Source organism: Indicator indicator, chromosome 18, assembly GCF_027791375.1.
Source record: "Indicator indicator isolate 239-I01 chromosome 18, UM_Iind_1.1, whole genome shotgun sequence".
Taxonomy (NCBI): domain Eukaryota; kingdom Metazoa; phylum Chordata; class Aves; order Piciformes; family Indicatoridae; genus Indicator; species Indicator indicator.
The window spans coordinates 20,434,806-20,443,041 of NC_072027.1; positions in this window are offsets into that span (position 1 = coordinate 20,434,806).

The window sequence follows — 8,236 nt, forward strand, 5'->3', positions numbered from 1 at the left end:
TCCTCTTCCTGGTTTTTAGCCATCTGCTTCTCTGGAGCTGTCCTGGATCTCTGGGGATGCATCTCTGGAGTAGAAACTCCAATTCTTCCAGTCCTGGACAGCTACAGGGATGTTTCCTGCTTCCTCATCCCTCCTTTCACTTTATTTCTCTGTCCCTATTCCCAGGACCATGTCTACCATCCCACTCTCTCCTGAGAGCCTAGCAGGCTCTGTGTTCCCCCCTGACACAACCCCCACCATCCCCATGCATTCCTGGGAGCTCTGCAGCTCCTCTAGGTCTCCCTTTTCTTCCCCCCCAGCCCTACTTCTTTCCTGCCTGCCTGGGAGATCAGTCATCCAGGGTGTCGACAGGCACCCGACTCCCCCGGGAGGGTGGGAGCGTGGAGCTGGGGGGTGGGGGTGTTCTGCTGGGAGAAGGCAAAGCTGCCATCAGCAACTGCTTTGATCTCCAGACAATCACAGAGGAGTGGAGGACCTCGCTCCACTCAGCCAATAAATAATGGAGCTGGTGTGTTGACACAGACAGATTCCCCCCAAACTGTCAGGGAAGGGGAGACGGAGCAGGAGGGAGGGAGGAAAGGGAGAGGAGAGGGCAGGGGAAGGGACCAGGAGGGCCTGTGGGAAAAGAGGGAGAGGGGGCAAGGGAGGAAAAAAAAAAGAAGTTTGAGGAGGAACCGCTGATAGGGGGGAGCTGGGCAGGGAGGAGAAGGAGCCTGAGGAGCACATATTTGTAGAGGGGAAGGAAAATCAAGACAGGAACTGTGGGTGGAAAGGGGGAGGGAAGCTCTGCATGCAGAGCAGGCTGGAAGCAGAGGGAGAGTGAAAAAAAAATTAAAAAAGAAATCTGAAGGTGGAAAAGAAAGAGGAGGAACAAAGGGCTGGCAGTGCCCGCCGGGCTCCCTGGCAGATCAGAGGCTCTCCGAGCAGGGACCATATTCCCGCAGCCCCGAACCCCCCCCACCCCGGGCGCTCAGCGCCGCGGAGCTGGCGCCGGGGAGCAGGCGTGAGGCGGCGAAATGCTGCTGCTGGTGCGCAGCCAGCGGCAGGAACCTGCCCCTAGAGCACCGGTCCCAAAACCCCCTCCTGCTGTGCCCCTGTCCCCACGCTCCCCCTGCTCCTCCCCACCACCCTCTCTGCATCTCGCCCTCTGCCTTCTGCAGCCCGCAGCTGTTTGTTCTCCGGCTGGGGATGGGTTTTCATTTCACTTGTGACAAAGAAATCCCTCCCCCTAGCTCAGGAGTCTGACCACCCAGCCCAGCAGAAACCATCCACCCTCCCAGCAACCCTCCAGCCCACCCTGGCCGTGGCAGCAGATCCAGCAGGAATTGTGGGGGAAAGCCACTGAGGTTGTCTCCTTCCTCCCAGTTTGGTTCCCTCTCAATCTCTGGCTCAGCCTCAGGTACTGAGTGTGTGGAGAGCAGCACAACTCGCTGAGGTCTCCAGGCCACCCTGCTGGGGGTGTCCCTCACTCCCTGCTTGGCCCTTTTGGAAAACACAGTGGCTGTGGTTCCTAACCAAGCTCCAGATGGGAAGCAAACACCTCCCAGCCCTGGGACACCTCTTCCAAGTCTCTACCTTCCCCTGTTTCAGCCTCCTGTTCCTGCTCCCTTCCCACTCCTGCCCTGGGTGATGCTGCTTTGGCAGAAGGGTTGGACTGGATGATCGCCAGAGGTCCCTTCCCTCCCCTGTGATTCTGTGACACCAGCCCCAACCTTTGTCCTTGCACAGATCAGGCTCTCCTTGTCCCCTCACATGAGGAAAGCAGAACCTGCTGGGCCAGGGGGTGACTGATGGAGGCAACAGAGCATCCACAGAGCTGGGGAGGGGCAGGGATACTGGCTCAGGGATACTGGCTCAGGGATACTGGCTCCAGGGCTGTGTGGGATGGTGCTGCAGCAGAAGGTTGGCTGATGATGTGTAGGAGACCCAGGAGCCACACAGCCTGTCCCCAGCAGAGCAGGGTGTGTGTGGCACATCCTCCTGGTACCACCACACCGGGTCAGAGCGGAGTAGGAACGGGAAGCTTGCTGGGATATTGCCTATGGATGTTGTTTGGCTTCATGACGGCAAGAGTGGCTGCCTAACTGGGGCAGCAGTAGCTTATGGGAGGACTGCAGCTCCTGCCAAGCTCTTAAACCTCTCTTTCAGGAGAGCAGGATGTAAAACTGGTGCCAATCACTCAAAACCTGGGGCCTCTGGCTCAGAAAAGGCACTGAAGCAGGTAATGGGCAAGGCTGGGTGATGGCCAGGGCCAGCCTGGCACCCCTGCTTCTCCAGGAGACTTTACTGGGATGGTTGGAATGCTGGGCTGGATCTGGCTGCTGCTGCTCTAGTCCTGAGCAGGACCTGAAGAGAGCAAGGAGAAGAGGGAAGGGAAGGGAAGGGAAGGGAAGGGAAGGGAAGGGAAGGGAAGGGAAGGGAAGGGAAGGGAAGGGAAGGGAAGGGAAGGGAAGGGAAGGGAAGGGAAGGGAAGGGAAGGGAAGGGAAGGGAAGGGAAGGGAAGGGAAGGGAAGGGAAGGGAAGGGAAGGGAAGGGAAGGGAAGGGAAGGGAAGGGAAGGGAAGGGAAGGGAAGGGAAGGGAAGGGAAGGGAAGGGAAGGGAAGGGAAGGGAAGGGAAGGGAAGGGAAGGGAAGGGAAATACTTTCACACTGTGGGTGTTAGTGCTCAGCTCCCCCATGGTGCTTCACCCCTCCCTCCCAGGATGGGGCTGGAGAAGAAGACAGCTGAGAGAGAAGTGCTAGGGACATGACAGATCTGTGTCTCCTCCAGGGTCTGCTGTGACATCCAAGTGCTTCTCCAAATGCTGCCAGCAGTATTTCATGGCATGAAACTGCAGTCCAGCTCAGGCTGAGAATGGTCATCAACCTGGCTGGGGTGGGGAGGTGCAGGTAGATCTTCTGATCCAGGTGATCCTTCCTCCAGGTTCTCAGAGCCATGAGGAACTGTTCTGTGGCCAGGGTAGAACCTTGCACCCTCTGCCCAGGCACTGAGCACCAAGCTGGCTCCAGGTGCCTCAGAGCACTCTCATGGTGAGATCAGGCAGGATGCCCCAGCCTGAGGGTGGTGAGGGCTGATGGAGAGCCACAGAGAACCAGCACTGCAGCAGGAGGAAAGGGCTAAAAGCCCAGGGCAGCAGCAAGCAGCAGTGGGAGCAAAGGGTTAAGGCAGGGAACATTATCTGTCTTTTCTCTAAACATTATTTCCTCCCATGAAAGCAGCTTTTCATCCTTGGCTAGAGGCATCTCCTGCTGCTGCTGGGAATCCAGGGAGAGCTGGGATCTGCTGCTGCACACCACTGCTCCCAGCAGGCTGCCCCTACAATGAGCTGGGGGCCCCTGGTGAGAGCAGCCCCAGTGCTGGGACCTCCAGCAGCAGCAGCAGCAGCACAGAGGCCCCAAGGATGCAGACAGCCCCGGGCTGGGGTTTGGCCATGGCAGGCTTTCCCCAAAGGAATCTCATTAATGGATCATGGAACCATGGAATGGGTTGGGTTGGAAGGGACCTTCCAGATCATCCCCTTCCTACCCCTTGGGCACCTCCCACCAGCCCAGGTTGCTCAAGGCCTCATCCAGCCTGGCCTTCAACACCTCCAGGGAGGAGGCAGCCACAGCCTCCCTGGGCAACCTGTGCCAGTGCATCCCCAGCCTCAGTCTCAGGGATTTCTTCCTCCTCTCCAGTCTCAATCTCCCCTCTACCAGCTCAAAACCATTGTCCCTCCTCCTGGCACTCCCAGCCCTTGTCCAAAGTCCCTCCCCAGCTCTCCTGGAGCCCCTTCAGGTATTGGAAGGCTGCTCTGAGGTCTCCCTGGATGCTTCTCCAGTCTGAACAGCCCCAGCTCTCAGCCTGTCCTCATGGGAGATTTTTCAGCCCTCTCCTGCTCCTCTGTACCACAGAGAGGTTTCCTCCTGTTCCCCCAGGGATGAGAGCAGGAGGCAGAGCTGGGCAGGGCACTGGGACAGGTCTGGGTAGGCTCCAGCCATCAACTCAGGGAGGTTTTTTTTTTTGGGGGGGGGGAGAGCTCATTTCACACCTCACCCCTTGGGTGGGAAAAGGGCAGTGGGATGCTCTGTGGGGAAACCGAGGCAGCAGCCACAGGCTCCAAGGTCACAACCTGGGAAAAATTAATTGACTGCAAGAGTGGTCAGGCACTGGAACAGGCTGCCCAGGGAGGTGGTGGAGCCACCTCAAGAACTGTGTGGCCATGGCACTTTGGGACATGGTTTAGTGGCCATGGTGGTGGGCTGAAGGTTGGACTCGGTGACCACAGAATCACAGAACTGTCAGGGTTGGAAGGGACCTCAAGGCTCAGCCAGTTCCAACTCCCCTGCCAGGGACAGGGACACCTCACACTAGATCAGGCTGGCCAGAGCCTCATCCAGCCTGGCTGCAAAAACCTCCAGGGATGAGGCTTCCAACACGTCCCTGGGCAACCTGTGCCAGTCTCTCACCACCCTCATGGGGAAGAATTTTTTCCTGGCATCCAATCCGAATCTCCCCATTTCTAGTTTTTGTTCCATTCCCCCCAGTCCTATCACTCCCTGACACACTAAATCTTGGAGGTCTTTCCCAAGACAAACAATGCTGTGGTTCAAAGAAAGAGGGAAGAGAGCAGGGGAAGCTCTGCCCCTTGCCCAGCACCACAGCCCAAACCAGGGCTGCAGCAGGGCTCTGTGTGTGCCTGCAGCAGGGCTCTGTGTGTGCCTGCAGCAGGGCTCTGTGTGTGCCTGCAGCAGAGCTCTGTGTGTGCCTGTAGCAGGGCTTTGTGGGTGCTTGGAGCAGGGCTCTGTGTGTACCTGCAGCAGGGCTCTGTGGGTGCCTGCAGCAGGGCTTTGTGGGTGCTTGGAGCAGGGCTCTGTGTGTGCCTGCAGCAGGGCTCTGTGTGTACCTGCAGCAGGGCTCTGTGGGTGCCTGGAGCAGAGCTCTGTGTGTGCCTGCAGCAGGGCTCTGTGGGTGCTTGGAGCAGGGCTCTGTGGGTGCCTGCAGCAGGGCTCTGTGTGTACCTGCAGCAGGGCTCTGTGTGTACCTGCAGCAGGGCTCTGTGGGTGCCTGGAGCAGAGCTCTGTGGGTGCCTGCAGCAGGGCTCGGTGGGTGCCTGCAGCAGGGCTCTGTGGGTGCCTGCAGCAGGGCTCTGTGGGTGCCTGCAGCAGGGCTCTGTGTGTACCTGCAGCAGGGCTCTGTGTACCTGCAGCAGGGCTCTGTGTGTACCTGCAGCAGGGCTCTGTGTCTGTATGCAGCAGGGCTCTGTGTGTACCTGCAGCAGGGCTCTGTGGGTGCCTGCAGCAGGGCTCTGTGTGTGCCTGCAGCAGGGCTCTGTGGGTGCCTGCAGCAGGGCTCGGTGGGTGCCTGCAGCAGGGCTCTGTGTGTACCTGCAGCAGGGCTCTGTGTGTACCTGCAGCAGGGCTCTGTGTACCTGCAGCAGGGCTCAGTGGGTGCCTGCAGCAGGGCTCTGTGTGTACCTGCAGCAGGGCTCTGTGTACCTGCAGCAGGGCTCTGTGTGTACCTGCAGCAGGGCTCTGTGTGTACCTGCAGCAGGGCTCTGTGGGTGCCTGCAGCAGGGCTCGGTGGGTGCCTGCAGCAGGGCTCTGTGTGTACCTGCAGCAGGGCTCTGTGTGTGCCTGCAGCAGGGCTCTGTGGGTGCCTGCAGCAGGGCTCGGTGGGTGCCTGCAGCAGGGCTCTGTGTGTCCCTGCAGCAGGGCTCGGTGGGTGCCTGCAGCAGGGCTCTGTGTGTACCTGCAGCAGGGCTCGGTGGGTGCCTGCAGCAGGGCTCTGTGTGTACCTGCAGCAGGGCTCTGTGTGTACCTGCAGCAGGGCTCGGTGGGTGCCTGCAGCAGGGCTCTGTGGGTGCCTGCAGCAGGGCTCTGTGTGTACCTGCAGCAGGGCTCTGTGTGTACCTGCAGCCGGGCTCGGTGGGTGCCTGCAGCAGGGCTCTGTGTGTACCTGCAGCAGGGCTCTGTGTGTACCTGCAGCAGGGCTCTGTGTACCTGCAGCAGGGCTCAGTGGGTGCCTGCAGCAGGGCTCTGTGTGTACCTGCAGCAGGGCTCTGTGTACCTGCAGCAGGGCTCTGTGTGTACCTGCAGCAGGGCTCTGTGGGTGCCTGCAGCAGGGCTCTGTGTGTACCTGCAGCAGGGCTCTGTGTGTACCTGCAGCAGGGCTCTGTGGGTGCCTGCAGCAGGGCTCGGTGGGTGCCTGCAGCAGGGCTCTGTGTGTACCTGCAGCAGGGCTCTGTGGGTGCCTGCAGCAGGGCTCTGTGTGTACCTGCAGCAGGGCTCGGTGGGTGCCTGCAGCAGGGCTCTGTGTGTGCCTGCAGCAGGGCTCTGTGTGTACCTGCAGCAGGGCTCGGTGGGTGCCTGCAGCAGGGCTCGGTGGGTGCCTGCAGCAGGGCTCTGTGTGTACCTGCAGCAGGGCTCTGTGTGTACCTGCAGCAGGGCTCTGTGGGTGCCTGCAGCAGGGCTTTGTGTATACCTGCAGCAGGGCTCTGTGTGTACCTGCAGCAGGGCTCTGTGGGTGCCTGTAGCAGGGCTCTGTGGGTGCCTGCAGCAGGGCTCGGTGGGTGCCTGCAGCAGGGCTCGGTGGGTGCCTGCAGCAGGGCTCTGTGTGTACCTGCAGCAGGGCTCGGTGGGTGCCTGCAGCAGGGCTCTGTGTGTACCTGCAGCAGGGCTCTGTGGGTGCCTGCAGCAGGGCTCTGTGTGTACCTGCAGCAGGGCTCTGTGTGTACCTGCAGCAGGGCTCGGTGGGTGCCTGCAGCAGGGCTCTGTGGGTGCCTGCAGCAGGGCTCTGTGTGTACCTGCAGCAGGGCTCTGTGTGTACCTGCAGCCGGGCTCGGTGGGTGCCTGCAGCAGGGCTCTGTGTGTACCTGCAGCAGGGCTCTGTGTGTACCTGCAGCAGGGCTCTGTGTACCTGCAGCAGGGCTCAGTGGGTGCCTGCAGCAGGGCTCTGTGTGTACCTGCAGCAGGGCTCTGTGTACCTGCAGCAGGGCTCTGTGTGTACCTGCAGCAGGGCTCTGTGGGTGCCTGCAGCAGGGCTCTGTGTGTACCTGCAGCAGGGCTCTGTGGGTGCCTGCAGCAGGGCTCGGTGGGTGCCTGCAGCAGTGCTCTGTGTGTACCTGCAGCAGGGCTCTGTGGGTGCCTGCAGCAAGGCTCTGTGTGTACCTGCAGCAGGGCTCGGTGGGTGCCTGCAGCAGGGCTCTGTGTGTGCCTGCAGCAGGGCTCTGTGTGTACCTGCAGCAGGGCTCGGTGGGTGCCTGCAGCAGGGCTCGGTGGGTGCCTGCAGCAGGGCTCTGTGGGTGCCTGCAGCAGGGCTCTGTGTGTACCTGCAGCAGGGCTCTGTGTGTACCTGCAGCAGGGCTCTGTGGGTGCCTGCAGCAGGGCTCTGTGTGTACCTGCAGCAGGGCTCGGTGGGTGCCTGCAGCAGGGCTCGGTGGGTGCCTGCAGCAGGGCTCTGTGTGTACCTGCAGCAGGGCTCTGTGTGTACCTGCAGCAGGGCTCTGTGGGTGCCTGCAGCAGGGCTTTGTGTATACCTGCAGCAGGGCTCTGTGTGTACCTGCAGCAGGGCTCTGTGGGTGCCTGTAGCAGGGCTCTGTGGGTGCCTGCAGCAGGGCTCGGTGGGTGCCTGCAGCAGGGCTCTGTGGGTGCCTGCAGTAGGGCTCGGTGGGTGCCTGCAGCAGGGCTCGGTGGGTGCCTGCAGCAGGGCTCTGTGTGTACCTGCAGCAGGGCTCTGTGGGTGCCTGCAGCAGGGCTCTGTGTGTACCTGCAGCAGGGCTCGGTGGGTGCCTGCAGCAGGGCTCTGTGTGTACCTGCAGCAGGGCTCTGTGTGTACCTGCAGCAGGGCTCTGTGGGTGCCTGCAGCAGGGCTTTGTGTATACCTGCAGCAGGGCTCTGTGTGTACCTGCAGCAGGGCTCTGTGGGTGCCTGTAGCAGGGCTCTGTGGGTGCCTGCAGCAGGGCTCGGTGGGTGCCTGCAGCAGGGCTCTGTGGGTGCCTGCAGTAGGGCTCGGTGGGTGCCTGCAGCAGGGCTCGGTGGGTGCCTGCAGCAGGGCTCTGTGTGTACCTGCAGCAGGGCTCGGTGGGTGCCTGCAGCAGGGCTCCCTGGGGGCCCTGCCCAGACCCACGCTGGGGCTAACATGGCTGCTGCTAAAAGCCTTCCCTGAACCATCCTAAACTTTGAATGCGCAGGAGAGAGCGGCAGCGTCCCCTGCACAGCCCGCAGGGCACCAAGGCACAGCCTCTCCTCTCTCCCAT